General features: G+C 39.6%; 1 long non-coding RNA gene across 2 annotated transcripts; it reads right to left on the bottom strand.

Annotated features, from left to right (window-relative positions):
• Positions 1-4,201: 4,201 nt before the first annotated feature.
• Positions 4,202-18,120, bottom strand: LOC138920370 (uncharacterized). Of its 2 annotated transcripts, XR_011431444.1 has the most exons (5): positions 18,028-18,120; positions 17,616-17,660; positions 14,076-14,248; positions 7,029-7,427; positions 4,202-5,928 (listed from the first exon to the last, which is right to left on the bottom strand). It is a non-coding gene; the product is annotated as an uncharacterized lncRNA (long non-coding RNA). The 2 variants fall into 2 exon arrangements; XR_011431443.1 differs by lacking the exon at positions 18,028-18,120 and having other exon boundaries at positions 17,616-17,740.
• Positions 18,121-19,281: the final 1,161 nt, after the last annotated feature.

The raw sequence follows: 19,281 nt of genomic DNA on the forward strand, positions 1-19,281 counted from the left end.
AGAAACATTTTCTGTCTGTCTCCTCCATATCTGTATCCCCCAGCACATAGAAGGCTCTCAAAAAATAAATATTAAATCAATCAATCAATCAACAATTATAGTCTGATTTTTAAAAGGGTGTGGACAAATGATACAATTAATAGGATCAAAACAGACTTCCAAGGCAACAATAGGATTACAGAGCCAAATGGGGAGTGGGGCATGACAGCATCTTCAGTAGTTGCATGTCCCTTTCATTCTGTATTAGAGTATTTATGAGATTGCGCTAATATTTGTTCACAGGTTTGTCTGCCCCACTAGACCACGATGCCTGCTTTTCTGCTGCTTAGTACAGTGTCTGGCACAGAGTATTCAATAAATATTTGATGAACGAAGGAACAAATAATAGGTACCTGGATAGCAAACACGATTCCAGATGTGTTACTAATTGAGATGTCAGGATTCCCTACAGCTTTAGATGAAATACAATTATAGGGAGATATCCTTCTCAAAGGTTTTTCGGGCCTTTTGGACGACTTTGGTTTATTATTCCGTTCTTCAAACACAGCGAGGAAGTAACTCAGTTCCTTCTCGGAAGTTCCACTGATGACCACATGATGGCGCTGGCGCTGCACCATAAATACAGAAGCAGCTGGGCAGCGTGGTTTCCCCAAGCCCCTCCGGGTGCCTCCCTCTCTCCTTTCCTTGCGCCTACTCTGGCTGTTTTTCCCCTCAGGTCCTCCTTCCCATCCAGTCAAGCTTGATACATATAATACTTGCCAAGAAGCTGTCAGACCGGAACTGGGTACGGCCCACCTGAAGCTGGTATTTTCTTTGTTCTCCGACAGGCCAAATTCTGTATATTCCTCCCATCTGAAAAAATATCTACGAACATTTTGCATGCTGTTTAAAGCTGCGCATCCTTAGTTTGAAGTATAAATTTTTTTATTTTGCACTTGATTGGCCCTTGCAAGTGACTATTCCTTTCTGAATAAAATAGCCAACAGAGCAAATTCCATCCCGATAAGTTATTAGAATCCTCCCAGCTACAGAAATTGAGAGGTAAGGCTTTGCCAACATATACAAAAGAAGTAGACTCTTACAGAGTATACAGCGTATGGATGCCTACATTCAAAGTAGATTGGAAAACTCAGGGAACAAAAGTAAATTATTTGAAAATCAGCTACTTGCTAAGAATTAAAAGTGAGTTCAGAAAACAGATAATATGGTTTCCAAAAACAGAAAAGGGATAAAGATGTTCATTAAATTAAACTAGTATTTTCTTTTCTTTTAAGATTGGCACCTGAGCTAACATCTGTTGCCAATCTTCTTTTTTATTTATTTATTTATTTTTCTTCTTCTTCTCCCCAAAGCCCCCCTGTACATAGTTGTATATCCTAGCTGTAGGTCCTCCTGGTTGTGCTATGTGGGACGCTGCCTTAGCATGGCCTGCTGAGTGGTGCTAAGTCCGCACCCAGGATCTGAACCTGTGAAATCCTGTGCCACCGATGCAGAGCATGCGGACTTAACCACTCAGCCATGGGGTTGGACCCTTCTTTTCTTTTTTAATTGAGGCTAATATTATATATGATGAAATGCTCCAAGATTTATGTTTCTTTAGAAACAATTTTATTGAGATATGATTTACATTGCATAAAACGCATCCACTTAAGTAAATAGCCCAATGAGTTTTGACAAATGTATGTATACTAATGTAAACACCACCACACTCAAGATACAGAACTTCTCCAATGCCAGAGAAAGTCCCCTCAGGTCAATCCCTCCCGCGTCTCTGGGCTGGTTTTTATTACCTGAGAATACTTTTGCCTGACCTTGGCCTTCGTGTAAATGGACTCGTACTGTATAAATACCCTTTTTGTTTTTGACTTCTTTCACTGTTTTTATCTTTTGTTTTTTGATGTTCATCTATGCTATAGAGTGTATCAGCAGTTTACTCTTTTTTATTGCTGAATAGTGTTTGACTATATGAATATAGCTAGTTTTTATTCATCTCTTTCTTGGGCATTTGATTTGTTTCCAGTTTTAGCTTTTATGACTAAAGCTGCTATGAACCTTCTCATACAAGTATTTTTGTCGACATATGCTTTCATGTAGTTTGGGTAAATAGCTAGGAGTAGAATTGCTGGGTCATAAGGTAGGTGTATATGTTTAAGGTTATAAAAATTGCCAAAGTTTTCTAAAGTGGTTGTATTTGTTTCCCAGGACTGCTGTAACAAAGTACCACAAACTGGGTGGATTGAGACAACAGAAACATCTTCTCTCAGAGTTTGGGAGTCCAGACTCCTGCAATCGGGTAGTGTGATGTTAAGGTCTTACCATGGCCAGCCTCCCTCCAAAGGCTCTGGGGAAGAATGCTTCCCTGCCTCTTCCAGCTTCTGGTGGTCGCTGGCAACTCTTTGCATTCCTTGGCTTGTGGCAGCATCATTCTGATCTCTGCCTCCTTCCTCACATGGCCTTCTTCCCTGTATATCCCCTGTGTCTCTGTTTCAATTTCTCTTTTCTTATAAGGACACCAGTCATTGAATTTAGGGCCCATCCTAATCCACTATGACCTTATTTTAACTTGAATATAACTGCAAAGACCCTATTTCAAAATAAGGTCACATTCTGAGGTTCCACGTGGACATGAACCTCATGAACCAATTCAGGGGGGACACTATCCAACCCAGTGCAGTGGCTGGTTGAACAATTTTATACCTCTTGCCAATATGTCTAGGAGTTCCAGTTGCTCTGCATCCTTGCCAATCCTGGATATTGTCAGTTTTTAAAGTTTTAGCTATTCTAGCATACAAGTAGTGGTATCTCATTTTAGATTTTTTTTTTTAAGATTGGCACCTGCACTAACATCTGTTGCCAATCTTTTTCTTTTTTTTCTTCTTCTTCTCTGCCAAACCCCCCAGTACAAAGTTCTATATTCTAGCTGTAGGTCCTTCTGGTTGTGGCATGTGGGACGCCGCCTCAGCATGGCCTGATGAGAGGTGCCATGCCCCCACACAGGATCCGAACCAGTGAAACCCTGGGCCACCAAAGTGGAGCATGCGAACCTAACCACTCGGCCATGGGGCCGGCCCCTCATTTTAGTTTCAATTTGTAATTCCCTGATGACTGTTGAGGTTGAGGATCTTTTCATATATTTATTGGTTATTCAGGAATCTTCCTTTGTAAAGTTGTTTGGGATATTTTCCCATTTAAAAATTGGGCTGTCCTTTTTATTGATTTATAGAAGTTATTTATATGATCTGGATATAAATCACTTAGATCTATGTAATACAAATATTTTCTCTCAGTCTGTGGCTTTACTTTTCATTTTCTGCAGTGTCTTTTGATGAATGGAAGTTTAATTCTGATGTTCTCCAATTTTCAACTTTTATTTTATGTTTAGTGCTTTTGTGTCTCCCCTAAAAAACCTACCCAAACGCAAGGTGGCAAAGACATTATATTTTCTTCCAGAAGCTTTGTAGTTTTAGCTTTTATGTTTAGGTCTATGATCCATCTTGAATTAATTTCTGTGTATAGTGTAAGCAAGAGTCACTGTTAATTTTTTCCCCACACTTATCTAGTTGTTCTGACTCCACTGTTGAGAAGAACCTTCTTACTCCATGAAACAGCTTTGCCTGAAAATTAATTGACTGAATGGGTTGTTTTGAAAATTAATTGATGGTACATGTTCTGCTCCAATGATCTATTTGCCTATTCTTGCCATATTGTTTTAATTGCTTTAGTTTTTTACTAAGTCTTGAAATCAAATAGAATGAGTCTTCTAACTTTGTCTTTATCAGGATAATTTTAGTTAGTCCAGGTGCATTTCTTTTCTGTATAAATTGCAGAATTAGCTTTTCAATTTCCACCAAAAAAAAAAAAACCTATTTGGATTTTACTGGGGTTGAATTGAATATATACTAAGTAGGCTTTTTAATAGTTAATTTGTAAAATCTATTTTTTGATAAGAAAATCTCACTTTCTAACCTTTTTAGTTTTCCCTAAATTGCCTTGTCTTTGTAAAATATGTATAACAGTCCTAAGCCAGATCAGAATTTATTTTGAAAACCTTGGAAATCATCCAATCCATTTTAAGCTACTCTTCCTTGAAAACAAATAATAAAACAAAAAGCTTCTCAATAATTCAAGTCTGGGAAAGACTTTTTCTGACATTAGAAAAAAATGTACATACTTAAGATAAGTAAAACCATAACTTCAAAAATGTTTTGGAGACTTTATTTAAAAAGAACATTTAATTTCCATTTTGTTTAACTGTTAGCTTCTAAATACTTCTCCATAGACTAGATTGAAACATACTGTCTGGTTATTTTAAATCAGTATATTCAAATTATTGAAAATTCAAAACAAATTTATTTTCCTTCACATCTCTCTTTTATTCCAGTATCCACTGTAATTATATATTTGCAATATATAGGTACAGAATGTTTGGAAAAATAAACCACAGAGAAAAAAACACCTGGCATATTTTGCTTTTCAAATGTTTTTAGTCTTAGGTTATTCTCAGTCTTATTTGTATTTCTTCCCACAAGAAATATTTCAATGTTCAGAAAGTAAAAACTTGAAAACAGTCTTAAATATTGTCATAATCCTACATTTATTTCAATATCTTGTTCCATGGCAGTGACACATTTTCAGGGAAACAACCCAACTGTCCTAGCTTCTTAGATATGACTGTTCACTTTATCCCAACCTCTCTTCAATTGTCAGTGAATGAAATACCTGGATTGTGGCATAATGTCTTTTATTTTTCCAAATCCCAAATGATGAGAGCTGTAAAATTAAGGAGTTATTGTCTACAGCATCACAATGATTCAAAGAAACTTGCTATCTGGCTCTCACCAGACATTTTGAAAGTTAGTGCACATGTTGAAGGTGCCATCTGCTGGGATGCTCAGGGAGCACAGAGCCACAGTTTGCGTCTCCCTTGCTGACAAGACATTTTGATTCCTATATTCCTTCCATCATAAGATGTATTTTTCCCCTCAGTATAATATTCCTGAAATTAGGATGCACTGGAAAATCTACCTTAAAATTTACCATTGTAACTAGCATTTCTTGCCCCAATCAGAGAAATATATACCTGAGTTTCTTATAAGGAAATCAGTACAACAAAGTTTGCAAGACCAGATCTGTTTGGGGAATGGTTTATTGCTTTCTAAAGACGATTTATAACGAAATTAATTAAGTATGAGAAATCTATATAATGAATGATTCAGTTATTAAGCATGACATTTATGAAAATATTTTAATGACAAGTGGAAGTGTTTATATCATTGTAATATTAATGGGAAAAAAGACAACAAAACATATGTATCATTTAGCTCAGACTAAGGCACTATTGTATTTGAATGAAAGATTCAAAAGCCCTGGGTTCAAGTGCTACCACTGTCCTTTATTTCCCGTGTGACATGGGCAAACTTAGTTAATTGCTCTGAGCCTCAGAGTCCTTATCAAAAAATGTTGTAAATTACAGAATTCGCAGGGTCATGAAAATTAAATGAATGTGAAGCCCTTAGAACAGTCTCTGGCATCGACTACAGTCTTACTGAAGTATTTATGAGTTTACAGGAAAAATAAAATAATTCAGGCCAAAAAATCAGAAGTTAATTTATGAGAAACATTTTTAATTCTTCATGAAGGACTTGTGCATTTCCTAATTTTCTAGAGTGAACATATTTTATTTCAATAATCAGAGAAATAAAGTAAAAATCAAAAATACAGATCTTAATATTAGTGCATATAGGCCAATGGGGCAATTACAAACAACAAGCAGACAATACTGGCATAATGGCTGTCAGGTCCTGATGCGGCTTCAAGAGTGGTGGGCCGGCTATGGGAAATGCAGGGCTGACGGGCCAATCTTGTATTAGTCCTAATTCTGTTAGACTGTGAGAGGTGCAATGGGCTCCATTCAAAACACTTGGGCAACTGGGAACATCAAGACAGAGAGGCATTGCCATTAGAATCTTCTATGCAGTTTATAAAAAGCACAAAATAATTAATACAAAAAAGTGATGGGTCCGTAATTTCTGCAATGAGAGATGATGTTCTTGATTTTTGCAATTACTGAGAATTGCACAAGCCTGGCATTTTCTTACACATGGATACCAATCAGGGAGGCGGTAATGAATCTATTTCTCACACTGGTAGTTAATATTTTCCTTTAAATTCCATAAAAACAAATAATTATACAAAGATGGAATTCTTTTTATCATAAAGAAATTGTTAGACACGTATGATAATGCACTATAATGGCAGTTAGGAAATGCAAAAAATATCATTTTTTTAATCCCCCTAGTACATAGTTGTGTGTGTGTATATATATATATATATATATTTTTTTTTTTTTTCTGGTTGTGGGTCCTTCTAGTTGTGCCATGTGGGATGCCTCCTCACATGGCCTGATGAGCAGCGCCATGTCCATGCCTAGGATTCCAACCGGTGAAACCCTGGGCCAGTGAAGCAGAGCATGGGAACCCAACCACTCAGCCACGGGGCAGCCTCCAAAATATCAGTTTTAACAATATGTAGGGGCCGGCCTGGTGGCACAGTGGTTAAGTGCACACGTTCCGATTCTTGGCGGCCCGGGGTTCGCCGGTTTGGATCCTGGGTGCGGACATGGCACCACTTGGCACGCCATGCTGTGGCAGGCGTCCCACATAGAAAGTAGAGGAAGATGGGCAGGATGTTAGCTCAGGGCCAGGCTTCCTCAGCAAAAAGAGGAGGACTAGCAGTAATTAGCTCATGGCTAAACTTCCTCAAAAAAAAAAAAAGAAAAAAGAAAACAATATGTAACTCTTCACATATATTGTGGCTGTCTAACTCATAATAACATAAATATCTGTTAAACTTAAACATAAAGAATGCATAAATTTTATATGCTTAAAACTACTCCCATGAGAGAACAAGTTTCCTGGGATTAAGATTACATCTTAATCCTTCTATCTTCTTAGTGCCAAACAGTAGTTTCTGTATATGCAGCAGGTATGAATTTGCAACCTCATATGTAGGTAACAGAAACAGCTCACCTTATTTTCTTTAATTAACTTAAACTTGACTCCAAGCAGCCATCCAGAAAGGCTGTCAGGAAATCCAACCTCAGTCAGTATTTGGACTTTCTCTCTTCTGCTCCAAGGTCAAATACTGCAGCAAAGTTTGGGAGCTTTGTTTGGCGTGGGGCGTGGGGAGAGGGCGAGCGCCAGTCATCTGGAAACGTTGACAGCTGCTGAGATGCGGAAAGCCAGGCTCTCACGGTCATCACCACGTCTATGTCATCCATGGGGCATGTGAACTTCTGCCCAGCATGCGAACCTCAGTGCCAGGGGGCCACTCTCCCCTCAGGCCCCTCTCTGATATCTTGCTGTCACAATCCTTCAGGCAAGAAGAAATTGGCTTTGGGCTTCTCATATCCTTTATTTGGTTTACCCCTATTTTGAGCATAGAATAAGATTTTATATTTTAATCAAGGAAAGAGAAAAGAACATAGATAATTCTTTCCACTCTCCATAAATCTTGACTTTCTTTTGCCTGGATGAGACCTCGAAACTTTCTTATTGAAGAACAGAGACTAAATATTAACTTTCTTTTTTTAGTTTCCTTTATTAATTCTTCCTCTTTTTAGAATTTTAATCAAAATTCTTACATTTTCTCTACTCCCCTCGCCCCAACACCCACACCTCACCGAGGTCCGGCAGAGGTTAGGCTGAGGACATCCAGGAAGTCTACACAGAAAACAGAGGAGCAGAACCCTTATCTCCCTAAGTATTGGTCCATCTATCCTCATTTCTCTTCTACCACTTCTGCCAGGACCCGTTAAATAATTTGCAAGGCCAAGTGCAAACTGAAAATGCCGGGTCCCTTTTTCAAAACTTATTAAGAGTTTCGAGAGGTGACAGCAGAGTAACAGTAAGCACGAGGCCTTTCTCAGTGTGGGGCCCTCTCTGACTGCACAAGTCATGTGCCCTGACGCTGGCCCTGCCCACTGCTCAGTTCAGAAGGTCTTCATCATCTCACCTGTTACTCAACAACCTCCTAACTGAAGTTCCTTCTTTAGATTTGCTCCCTTCAGAATCATTCTACACACACCTTCCACATAAAATGTACCTAAAGCCAACACCAGGTTCCGTCACATCACTGCTCAAACTGCAATAAATCCCCTACAGGGCCATGTCCAAGCTACAAGCATGAACTTCAAGGCCTCTAATCGACTGGTCATCTCCATCTCTTTCCACTTCCTGCTTCACACCTTAAGCTCCACCTGAGGGTCAAAATGCAATGCCATTTAGGTATCATGGACTCAGTCTTCAAACAACCACAGAAAGAAGGTGAGACAACACTGGATGGTGCTATACACAAAGCCTTCATTTCACTGATAATATTCTGTCCTTTTAGAAGACACACAGCTACCAGACATGTTCATTTGTCAGCGCAAGAAAGCTCAAGAACCAGAAAATCAATGATGTTTTAAATGTGCTTGAGATTTGTACACACTATCAATGTCATCATTTCTAATCCTGTTATAGTACAAATTTTCAAATGTCCTAATATTTATAGATTTCATCATTTATGTGTCCTTTATTTGTGTGTTGATCCTTTGAGCAAATCTTTACTGTACACTTGCTGTGTGTCAGGCACTTTGCTAGTGCTGAGGCCAGAAAAATGAACAAGAAAAAAAAGAAGATATAACTCCTTTTTACAAGGAGGTTATAATTTAAAGGAGATGAGGAAGACATTAACGGAGTAATTACAATATAATACACTGTGATTATCATTTAGTGAACCCCTACTATGAGTCAAGGGTATTTGACTCATTGGGTATTTCACATATGTGACTGCTAATCCTCACAAAGCTTGGGCATTCTTATTCCTATTTGAAAAATGGGAAAACTGGGGCTCCAAGAGTATAAATAACTTGCCATAGGAAGTAGGATATAAGCTAAGATTTAAATCCAAGTTTATTTGATCCCACAGCTCTGTTCCTTCCACTGTGCTGTGATGCTGTGTCTCATTTATATTGAGAACGGCGCTCTATAGCTAATATGTGTGGAGGGGAGTGACCAGCACACCCTCTCCCAGGTTATCTAATAAGCCAGACAGAAAAGGAGAAGAAGTGACTGGCCTTGGGGACAAGAGTGAAGGGTGAAGGGAAAGCATGCCAAAGGAAGAACACATTGCCAGGCCCCAAAGAATGTCATATTCTAGGGACCGCATTTAGTCTGGAAGGAAAGGGCCATTTGTGAGGAACTGTGACAGGTGGAGCGAAAACATCAGGCAAAGGTCGCATCATAAGGGCTTTGCAGGCCATCTAGAGAGCTTGAGCCTCACTCAGTAGTTGATGACGGGTCACTGAGAGGATTTAAGTGGGAAATGACACATCAGGTCTGAACTTTAGAAAGACATTCTGTTACCCATTTGGAGAACATATCAAAGGAGAAAGAGACCACAGGCGGAAAGATCATTCAATAGGCCACTGCGGCCTACGCGAAAATGAAGTTAGCCTGAACAAAGTCAGTGGGAAGGAGGATGAAAAGAGGAAGCACATTTTAAGAGATAAACAGCAAGAAGAGACATTTGGTGACAAATTAAATCAGGATTTTGTGACAGGTGTAAAAAAAGAATCTAGGTTGACTCTAAGGGTTTCTAATTTAAATATTTGAGTGAATGCTTCTTTAACCCAATTACTCAGATCTACAACCCCAATTGGACCTTTGAAATTTTATCTTCTGTTATAATCTTCCATTTAGGAAACCATGATCACGTTATCTTTTTCTTTTCTTCACGATTGAAGCAAACCTTCCTTCCCTGTTTTCTGAATCATGTTGTTTTGTGTTGTTTTACTTTTTAATGGAAGGCCTATTTGAGTTCAATGATTGCTTATACATGTAGTTTCTGTTCTTTTCAATTATTCTCTAAGAAACCAAGTGCTATTCCAGGATAAAGTGTTCCACAGCTTATACGTGTGGAAAGTCCTTCCATTGTTATACCTCTCTCCAGTGTACACAGCATTTCCACAAATATGTTCGGTTTGATCTCCTTTGAGACAGCTGTGGAAGAATTAAATTTCCTATTTTAAAATGAAGAAAATGAGAGCCAGCCCTGATGGCCTATTGGTCAAAGTTCAGCATGGTCCACTTTGGTGGCCCAGGTTCAGTTCCTGGGTGCAGAACCACACCACTCGTCTGTCAGTAGCCATGCTGTGGTGGTTGCTCACATAGAAGAACTTAAACTATACACAGCGATGTACTGGGGCTTTGGGGGGGGTGGGGGGTGGGGAGGAAGGAAGAAAAAAGGAGGAAGATTGGCAAAAGATGTTAGCTTAGGGCAAATCTTCCCCACAAAACAACAACAGCAACAACAACAAAAACCTTTTAAAAAAGGAAGCAAATGAAACTTTCAGAGCATTTGTATCATTCTCATTCAAATAGGGATAGAACCTAGGTCACAGGTTTTCTGAAAACGTGTTCATCAGTCTTTATGACTCCTCCCTGTCCCAGCAAGGTCTGAATTTTATTGCTAGGCATAAAGCAGCTGACATGTGCACTGTAGTTAAGTGGGAGAATTTATTTAAAAAAAAAAAAAAAGAACCAACAACTTTCAGGATCTGGGGAAGCTATGGCTCAAGCCAGTTTCTATTAAATAAGGATTCATCTGGTCACTTGAATTACCTACTTGCCCTCCTGAGACATTATGTGTGATTGGATTCAGGCAGTTTGCACAATGCAGTGGATCAGCTAATTGCTCCTCTGCTTACTATAAGCACAATTGGCTACATTGGTTGGAAAACCAACCCAGGGAATAGGCTATGAAATTGGTATGGAAGCTTTGGCAGCCGACCGGCTGATCAGGATGCTGAATGAAAAGCTAAAACACAAAGCACAGCTTGTTTGGTTTGGTTTGGTTTTTTTAACAGTAATTTCTAGTGGCGGAGACAGATGTTTCTTGAAGTGGCAAGAGATTTGCAAAGCAGAATGTTATAGCACTTACTGTAATTGCTTTATTAATATTGTATGTGTTTATGGCTTCTATCTTTTGGCTTGTGGCACCTCTTACTTTAAATGGCTTTGGGTTTCCTGATGACTGGCAGTTAATCTTTACTTCAGAGATCCTTTGAGTCACATATCCAGCTTTGCTCCTGCATAGTGAATTATTTCATATGAAGCCGCATTTTCATTCGCTTTTATTACACTTAGAGGCCCTCAGGGGGCAGTGGAACACCATCAGAGACAGCATGCCTGTCTAGGCAAAGGAAACTAGTTTGCTGAGGAATAAACACCCAGTTACATGCCCATCCCTGCAACAGAAATGACCTATTCCATCACTAGCCAAGTCTCAGGACATAATGTCAGCTACAGTATCGTGAGAAGGACCTAAGAGATTCTAATCCAGGATCATCAAAAGACTGGAGCCCTTTGGGGGGTCAAGTTTGCAATGGGCATATTCTAAACAACTTCTTTTTTGGTACTTGGTTTGTTTTGCTTTGAAAAGTAGAGACCATATTTTAATTCTCTTACAATGTGTTACTAAAAAGAGGGAAGAAGGAATGAATAAGGAAATAAACCAATGCAGTTAAATTTGGAGTTGATATTTTCTGAGAAGCTTTGCTAGTTGGCCCAGTGGCTATTGCATTTCCTTCTCTCCCTTCCCAGGCCCATCAGAGTGGCTCCTGCATGTTCCTGCATGTTGCTCCGGAATGTTCTCTCACTAGGCTCTTTCTCTTCAGTGTGCCTGCTCACTGGACTGAGGAGGGGAAAGGGTCTTCTTTTAGGGAGTTTTAGTCTGAGTTTTGTGGCTGACATCATTATTATTATAATTTGCTTCAGAACTGCACCTAATGACAGCCTGTGAGTTAAAGGCAGGCCTCACTTAGCTAAAAGCCATAAGAGGTGTGTGGAAAAAGCAGTAAAGCCTACTGAAAGATCCTGATCACCGAGTCATTTCTGAGAACTGCTGGGACTTCCTTCTGAAACCAACCAGCAGTGGAGGGCTGAGCCGGGCGTTAGGTATTCAGCATTGTGCACCATGTTGTAACAAATTCCTTTGTGCAAACACACACAACTGAAGGCCTCCATACTTCACTGGTGAAAAAAAAAGCATCTTTCTTTAATTCATGTCTCTAGGAGAAAGCCTACTCAATATTTAATTTTAATCTAACGTGTCACATTTTTTTCATGCCAAGAAATAGCCCTCCGGTTATGCATAATTCATTGTGGTGGACAAGACCTACATCGGTTTTAGAGGAAATGTTGGTGGGGGCTGTGATGCAGCCGCCAGGATAGTCGCCTTTGCAGTGACAGTTGGATCCAGGAATTTTTAAGTCAATCAACATAGACTGTTTATATAAAGACAGAAATTATTCGATGGAAAAAGGGAAAACACTAACAGGAAGTAGAAACATGTAGATTTTTTTAATGCACCCTGTACAAGAAGCATAAATAAGTGTAGCTTGGAGCCAATCACAGACATGTTTTCTATACTTCAGATTCTTCATCCTGCCAATGGCCTTTCTTTAACAATGCCTGTGAAATGGCTTTTAGAACGGTCCAAGAGAAAGAAGCAGGACTGCGTATATATATCTCCAAGATGCTCCATTATTGTTGACTTTAGTTTGCAAATACTAAGAAATTGAGTCAACATGTGTTTTTTTAATCCTTGTGGTCAAAAAATAAGAAATGATCAAGAATTACCAGAATGAATTACATTCAACCATGACAGATCTACAGTCATCTCAGTTTTTTATCTTCAGTAGTCAACATTCCCCTCCTCAAAATCTAATCTAATTCTGTCTCCTTAAAAAAGACTTAAATGCTACTTTGTTAATACAAATAAAAAACAAAGGGGGATAAATATCTTATAGAAGTTACATTTCGTGTACTTAAGCTAATAACATCTTGCAGGTAAACAGATTATTTATAAAGGCCAGGTTAACATATAATATTATTAAAATACTGCCATTCCTTCAAGCTGTTCCACTGCACAACCAATCTGACACATTAACATACTGCATAGTGAAAAGGCTGCACTTGCTACATTCTCCCCAGATTTTGTTTCATTTAAAATATTGTGTACAAAAAAAAGTCATATTCAAGATATTGCTTAACCACAACATCCCTGAAGTGCTTTGACAGCTATGAGATTCCTTTTTTTCGGTAACTGAATCATGTAGCCATGCATCCATGCATTTGTTCTCCCTTAATGCTTTTTTTGTTTTTTTGTTTCATTTACTAGCGTGTAATTTCACTTTTCCTTATGGTTAGTTCTTGGGTTGTGCATTTTTTCTGTATGGTAACCAACTATCACATCTTACCTGTATCTTAGATCTGGTGCCTTCCTAGCTCACCGTTGAATTTTTTCCAAAACAGAAAGAAGAAAGGAAGGAAGAAAGGAAGGGAGGAATGGAGGAAGAAAGGAAGGAAAGAAGGAAAGAAAGGAGAAAGGGAGGAAGGAAGGAAAGAAGGAAAGAAAGGAGGAAGGGAGGTAGGAAGGAAGGACAGAGAGAAAAAGAAAGTCATGGATATTTTCCCTCCAATTTCTCATTTTCTTCAATTCCAAGATGTGCAGTTCTCCAGAGTATTATGTTCCCTGGGCTGATCGGTATTCTCTTTCAATAAAACCACAGGACATAGCTGTTGGGCACAGAAACTAAATGTCATGAATGCAGTGCCCTGCTACTTGGCAGAAAACTCTGCCGGCGTGCTTTTTATATAATGTTTTTTTCACCTTCACTCTCTTATTGTGCTTTTTTCAACAAAAGTTAGACAGTAATAACTAGTACATTTACACACCACAGTTAATGATTGTAATAGTATAAGGTAAGAGGATAAATACTTATTAACACAAAAAAAGTACAGTATAGCCCTACAATGAATAGAAAAAATTATTTCAGCAGTTAATGAAAACATGGATACATTTGACAGAATTACTTAGGGGAAGAAAATCGCTCGCATGCCTCCCAGGGGAAAATTAACTGGGTGTGTATGTGTTTAATCCTTTCAAGACTGTAAAGTATAATTGTTATAAACTGCCACCCTCTTGCCTCCTACCCAAGTCTGAGTAGGTACCCCCCAGTCCTATCTTACCTTTTGGTAGCTAATTTGAGTTTCTCTTCCCAAGATGCACCACAATGTCTGCAGGAAAAGAGGCTAATAATGCCTTCCTAGGAAATTCTAGATTTTGTTCCCTGGGGTTAATAGTTGATCGAATAATGGACAATCAGAGCAGTAGCCATTTGGATGAAGAAAGAGAGAGGGGCCTATGGATAGAACAAAGAAAAAAAAGGATGCTGTTAGAAAACATTGCGTAGGTTATCAAAATTCGTTTATCATTATTAATTAACACTTTTATGTCTTTTGACACTGCACTCTATATTAACTTGCTGGCATAGCCTAATTAAATAAATATGTGTGTGTGTGTGTGTTTGTGTGTGTGTGTGTTTATATATACACAAGTGGGCTTCCATGATCATCTTGCCCTTGCTAATCTAGCCATTGACAAAGAGCTTTCCCCAGGCTATGGACTATATACCCTCAAGGAGAAGGTGCTCATTCCATATAGGGGGCTAATTTATCAAACCTCAGAGAAATAAAATAATCTTAGTTAAATACAGTAGGAAGTAATTTAATAAGATTAGTAAATGAGCAGTCTAGGGCTAGGATCTGACACTTTCTGATTAGAAATGTCAAGAAAGTGAAGAAATTCTCTTGAGACAATTAACTTACGAAGGAAATTCATTTTATAGCTCTGGCAATTTGAGATGAATCACTTAGCTGCTAGGGCCCTCAGCTAAATCATGGCATCTATAAAAGAACAAGGTTGGGCAAGGCAGCTACAACTCTAGAATTATTTGATTAGGTGATATTTTAAATCTGTGATTATTACCATGAAAGGAAAATAAGAGTTCAGAAGATGAGAACATAGATACATCATCTGAGAGTTCTTGATAATATAAACTTTATCAAAGTTGATTTCAGCAAATTGATTGTAGAAATATGTGAGGTTCTACTGCCAGAGAATCTAAAAAGCTCCCCTAAAAAGATAGGAGACACTACAACTTTCAAGCAATCACAGAGAGGGAGACAAGGAAACAATGTAAGGAATTGTGTCCGTTGGAAGCAGACATGGAAACGGAATTTGGAGAGCAAAAGGTTTATTGAGGGAGAAGAGAGGTGATGCCTGTGAAAGACAAAAGGAGAAGCATGCAGTTTGGGGCAAGAAAAGCCACTAGATGACAGTGCAGATCTGACCCTTGTGAAAGGAAAGTAGGGAAGGGGCAAGACTGGGCAGGACAGCTCTCAACAAACTCTTGACCAGCCCAACAGGAACTACAGACAGAAGACTGCTGATTACAAGTGTCCTGCCAAAACGGCCAGGTCCTAGAATCCCTCCATGCTCAGATGTTGGCTGGGGACTTCCCAGAAAGTTTGTGGCCTTGGCCCAAAGCTGAAGTGGTTTTGATTTGCATTTCCCTAATCATTAGTGCTGCTGAGCACCTTTTCATGTACATGTTCACCATTTGTATGTCTTCACTGGAGAAGGATGGTTATTATCAAAAAACCCAAAAGACAATAGTGTTGGTGAGGATGTGGAGAGAGAGGAACCCTTGTGCACTGTTGGTGGGAATGTAAATTGGTGCTACTGTTACCGCCCAAGGGGGGGTCATCTGTCCACTGCAGGACATGCCAATAGTCAAGAGGCAAGGTGGTAGGAGAGAAAGAGTTTTTTATTACAGCTTGCTAGCAAGAGGGAAGATGGCTGACTAATGTCCAAAAGAACCATCTTACAGAACAAAGACTACAGGCCAGTTATATATGGGGTTGGTCTCTGGGTGGGGCCTCCATCTGATCTCTGGGTAGGGGCAGACATATGGTCTTAGTTCCTGATAGTCTTTTGTTTTACTGGATATACATCATAGACTGAGCAAAGAGCAATGCCCTATACCCTAGCCCTATACCCTAATTGTTCAGTTGTCATTGATGATGTCTATCAGTATAGACTCTCTACCCGGGGGTCATCACATTCCTAAGGAACTTGAAAGAGCAAAGTTATCATCTTATCACAGCTGGGAGGAGCCATAAAATCTATGGGAACCTATAAATCCCTCAGAGACAGATGCTTACTTATCTAGGCAAACTAAAGCAAAGATTCAAAGGGGCTGGTGAGTCAGGGTTAGTTAATTAGAAGTCATTCAAAGTTACAATATGGTTTCTTTTCCACAATATGGCTTCCCTTATGTCAACCTTGGTTGAGCTGGTATCACAACCACTATGGAAAACAGTATGGAGGTTCCTCAAAAAAATTAAAAATAAAACTACCATGCGATCCAGCAATTCCACTTCTGGGTATATATCTAAAGGAATTGAAATCAGGATCTCAAAAAGATATCTGTACTCCTATGTTCATTGCAGCTTTATTCACAATAGCCATGGAAACAACCTAAATATCCATCAACAGCCAGTGTAAACTATTTTTCAATTTAATATAATTTTAGTCTTCCATTTGGCTCTGACTTGCATCTTGTAATGTATTGTATTGTACTACATATAAGGTGCTAGTGCATCTTTTTAGCATCATATGTAAGCACATTGCTGATCTAGTCAGTGCCAATTGATTAATTCAGTTCAAATGGTTTTTTTCTATGCACCAATGCAACATTGTAATGTGTTTATCTGAATATCTTGAAACACCAGAGGTTATCATGATACCTATGTAAGTTTAATTGATAATTAAATTGAAATGAATGCTTTTAGGAGGACAATATTATTAACTTATTTTTCTAGTTCAGCACATAAGTATGAAAAAGTTTTATAGTTTAAAATAAAGACATGAGTGGAGATAAAGTTAGTATTATGACTGGAGCAATAAAGAAGAAAAAGAAGGAAGGTTTGTCTCAAATATCACCTTAAATGGAAACTGAAATTTGCTGGTGCAAAACAAAATAAAACAGCTGTTTGTTATATAAAATTAAAAAATTAAGATAATATGACTCTATGCAGTTGTCAAAACTTGTACAGAGTGGATGTGTTTGTGAAGGTGCTCTTGGATAAGACTAACATTTAAATCAGTGCACTCGAGTAAAGCATAGCGCCCTCCATAATACAGGTGACCCTTATTCAATCAGTTAAAGGCCTGAATAGAACAAAAGACTGAACTCCCCCAAGCAAGAAGGAATTTTCCAGCAGATGCCCTTGGGACTCAAACTGCAACTCGAACCACCTGGTCTCCAGCCCGCCAGCCCACCCTGGAGATTTTGGATTTGCCAGCCTCCATAATCCCGTGAGCCAATTCCTTAAATCAATCTCTCTGCCCACACATCCCATTGGCTCTGTTTCTCTGGAGAACTTGACTCATGCACACTGCATCTCACACCACCACCGAGCAGACCAGGCAAGCCCCATTGCCTAGCTCCTGCATTCTTCATTTCTATGGCGGGTCAGAGCAGGGAATCCGAGAACTTCCCAGGTTCCAATTTCCCTCCTTTGGATCCCCCTTCTGAAGGCTCTGTTTCTGAGGACTCATTCTAGAAACTGACATGCTCAGAGCTTGTGGACCTGGGTGGTCATGGAAAGGAGAGTTTAAGGTTAACCCTGGGAAAGCACAGAGTTGAGTGGGCAGAACCTTACCTGTCATGTTCCACCTTTGATCCTCTGCCTGGCTCTCTGCTGATGCTGAAAGACAGGAAAAGAATGAGAATCTGGGACTTAACTCTCACTCTCCTCTCTCTAGGCAAGCTGCAGACATTCATTATTCATGAATAATATGCCTTTATGAATTCAATTAATTAAGGTCAATTTTCCATCCCTGTTATTCATTTTTAAAGTGAATAAAATAATTTTCCATGGTTTCTTCTCTGAAAAACTCAAGTAACAAAGATTTCCTGTGTGAGGTCCTTAGTTGCTATTTCCCCCGGCCATCCTTTGCTGGAGAAGGGCACAGATCCTCAGAGCTTTAGAAACACCTATGCTCCGTTCAATAGGATTCTGGTCGCTGAGCACAGATGGGATAGCATCAGATCAGAGGTTTTCAGAAGCTCACCATCACTTTCCAGCTTAGCCTTAACACAAGGGGGACGATTATTCCAAAGACACAGAGATGGAAGGCATCTGGTGCACAATGTTGAGAAACTGTTCTCCTCAGGTGTGCTGAAATACCTAAATAAGCCAAAGCACCACCCCTGAATAATGGTATTTGGGATCCACTCCAGGAACCTCTACCACACCCAGGTAAACGGACATGGGAGCTCTAGTCCCCTCTCTAACCTCGGCCCTGTCCAACTCATTCCCCTAGAAGGATGGCGTTCTACTGCTCCCTGAGAGTTTTCATTTCAAGTGTCTCTGCGCCCCACCATGACTTACAAAAATGAGAAGAACAGGAAAAACAAGACTCAGTCTCTTCTGGGGAGCCAGGCCTAGTGTTCCCTTACCTGATTAAGATCTTTTTTTCCCCAATATTGATAAAAACCAAAGAAGAAGCCATAGTCTAAAAGAGTGTAGAAAATCAAATCAAAATTCCCCAGGAAAGGGCTGGCCCCACGGCCCAGTGGTTAAGTTCACACTCCACTTCGGCAGCCCAGGGTTTCGCTGGTTCGGAGCCTGGGCACGGCCCTAGCACCACTCATCAAGCCATGCTGAGGTGGCGTCCCACATGGCACAGCTAGAAGGGACTACAACCAGAATATACAACTATGTACTAGGGAGCTTTGGGGAGAAGAAGGGAGAAAAAAAAACGACTGGCAACAGAGGTTAGCTCAGGTGCCAATCTTTAAAGAAAATGTTCCCCAGGAAGTAGAGCTTCAGCTCACCTATCAGACAAAAAGTGTTCTGAAGAAAAAAGCTCATTTTTCATCATTTGAAGCATACTGCATCCACAGATAACTGGGCACTGAGAATGCACACTCCAGACTGGAGCTCCAGGCCTGGAACTGTCACGGAGGGTTCTGGAAGGTGAGGGAGGGGACAAGACAGGAAATTGTTCTTACCATCCAGGCCACTGGATCCCCCCACCCTTCTCTAGACCTTACCATTTTCCACTCCATCTCTGCATCATATCATATATATGCATTAGTACAACTGTCTATTTACACCATACATAACCCAGATGCTAGCTGGGTCCACCTTTTACTCTCAGTGATCTTGGCTTTGACTTTATCAATTCTACAGCTCTGATAGTCTGAAGTTTACCCTAGAATTTTTGCTAATTCCATAGCATTTACACTCCTGAAATCTCCTCCAGCTTCTATACCAGCTTCTCCACATACTCTGTTTTGGCCTTACATCAACCCAGACACAG

The sequence above is a fragment of the Equus caballus genome, chromosome 23 (genome assembly GCF_041296265.1).
Source record: "Equus caballus isolate H_3958 breed thoroughbred chromosome 23, TB-T2T, whole genome shotgun sequence".
NCBI classification, from domain to species: domain Eukaryota; kingdom Metazoa; phylum Chordata; class Mammalia; order Perissodactyla; family Equidae; genus Equus; species Equus caballus.